The sequence below is a fragment of the Quercus lobata genome, chromosome 9 (genome assembly GCF_001633185.2).
Source record: "Quercus lobata isolate SW786 chromosome 9, ValleyOak3.0 Primary Assembly, whole genome shotgun sequence".
NCBI classification, from domain to species: Eukaryota; Viridiplantae; Streptophyta; class Magnoliopsida; order Fagales; family Fagaceae; genus Quercus; species Quercus lobata.
Window position 1 is genome coordinate 38,882,963 of NC_044912.1, and position 2,559 is coordinate 38,885,521.

Here is a 2,559-nt window from a genome sequence, read left to right on the forward strand (position 1 = left end):
TATTCTTCAAGCTTAAGCTTCACTAGTCTTCCACTTCCATAACGCAATTCCTCTAGTTTTAGTTTATTTTACTTTAATTTTGTTTTTCTTCTTTTTCTTCCTACATATGTTCCATTTTCATTTTTGCCAACTATAGCAACTTTTTGTAAATGCGTTTGCACTCAAACTATTAATTCTAGGGGTGTCCAAAACCAACCGTGACTAGCCGGACCGACCAACCCGTCCGATCTCCACCCGATTTCAGCTCGAACCGATGTTACCATCGGTCGGTTTCGGGTTTCTGCGCCCAAGGCCCCACGCCGGCAAGTCAAGTGGCGGGTTCTCTTCTCCAAAACCCGAGCCACCCGACCCGACGGAGGTTATATACAAATCCAACGAAATTGAGATCAAATCCGAGGAGATTCAGCAAGTTCTCAACCATATTTGGTGAGATTTAGCCAAATCTGGCCATTCCCAGCAGATTTCAGCGATTTTAAGAAGAGGCTCAGCGATTTTGATGCAGATCTGATGAGTTTTTACATTTTCCGACGATGATTTTGCAGATTCTAGCGCTTTTTTTTCAGATGCCAGTGACTTTTAAAGCTCCGACTACGACCTGAAACCGACCGAACAGCCTGATCTCCACCCAAGCCCAAAACTGAACCTACCGATTGACACCGGCGGTCGGTTTCGGGTCACTCTTCTTTCCACCCGATGACCGACGGGTCGGGTTCGAGCTAGGTTGAAAACCAACTCAACCCAACCCATGGTCAGTCCTAATTAATTCAAAGTTATTCTTTTGTGGATTTAAAATAATCACACATCCAACAAAAAAAAATTAAATAATATATATATTATAGTCAAGTATAATCAAAATCCAATTGTCTTATATAATAATAGTTTGTCAAACACTTTTAGATCTTCATTTAGATATATTAATATATTATATTAATTGTTGTATAGTATGATTGTTGTAAAATTACAACTTTTAGATCTAATTAGACATGTACTGTCAAAATTAGTCAACAATTATAATCTTTAGATATGAAAATCCAATTATAACTTTTAGATCTAATTTTGTGCCACATATCTTATATAATAATATATCATATTAATTTTCATATATAACATTCATGCTAAAATTTTGTGCCACACGTCTTCATTTAGATATATTAATATGCAGGTGATACAAATTGAGTTACATCGCCATGTTCCCTTAATAGTTTGGTAGCACTTTTTTTCTTGCAAATTTTAGTTTAAACTATTTTAGTTCAGTTTTTAAAACTATTTCTGAAAGCATGAAATATATATTTAATTTTAACTTATTATTGTATAGCAACTTGGAACTTGAAAAACATTTTCCTTTGCTTTACCATTTGGCAGTTTGGTACTTGTTTACTGATTAATGAATTTGTGGATAATTGTTTTTTCCAATAAAACGTATCTATAATTTTTTTTTTTTTTTCAATAAAACGTTATCTCTAAAGTTAAAATAAATTACTAATAAAGTACTAATAAACACTATATTTAATTTAAAAAAATTTCATTAATAATTCGTTATGATTATTTAATATGCATAATCATTATCAGTGTTATCTTTAACGAAAAATAGGATCTATTATCAATGTTTTTTTTAACGAAAAATAGGATCTATTATTCTTCAATCTAATTCTATAATCCAATATGTAACGTAATCAACCACTCCTATGTAAGATATCAATTTTAACCACCTTCGACTTACACCAAAAGCCTTGAAACTTAACCCTCCCATAACTATCGATAAAATAAATTAGACTTGCACGGTTGCACTTGCACCCACTACAGCGTGCAACAATACCTCTAAAACACGCAGAAATTTTCAACTTCTTAAATCTTTGAAACTTTTTTTTCAATCCGCAAAATAAGCCCACCTGAAGATAAAAGGTGATGCGATACCGGATTCTACGGAAAGCAAAACAAAGCAGCCGAAAAGACAAGGTTTACTGACATGAAAAGCTTGAGGCTATTAGTACCAAAGTTGATTATACATTTGTCGCCATGTATTCACAAAGATTTCACAAAATTAAACCCCACCCTTATCTTTAAAAAATCAAAACCCGTATCAAGATTTGACAAATGTTATGTGACAGAACATAATATCATTCTAAACATACATAGCTGTATCCCAAGGCTATCCAAATCCAATAAGAAAATCTACTACAGTTGCTCTCATGAGCAGGACTCAAAGAACCAGCCAAACCGTGCAAGCAGCAGGGTTGCATAACCTATACCTTATACTGTGTTAGAATTAACCCTAGGGTCATTAAAAAAATAAAAAATTCAGGGGGGTGCACACCCTTGGCATTTTCAAGAGGGAAACAGACTTGTTTTTTTGTTAGCAATACCAGATAATACCAAAGAACATAGCATAACTTGCTTGTGACTGTAATTTTAAATCTGCTCTTGCTATTCATTTTGGGTCTTCTATGAGGGCATTTTACGTTTTAAATGAGATGATTTCATAAATCTTTCTATCAAGATAGAACAAATCAAACCCTGACCCATGTCCAGATAAAATGCATGAAAGCTTGCGACTAGAGA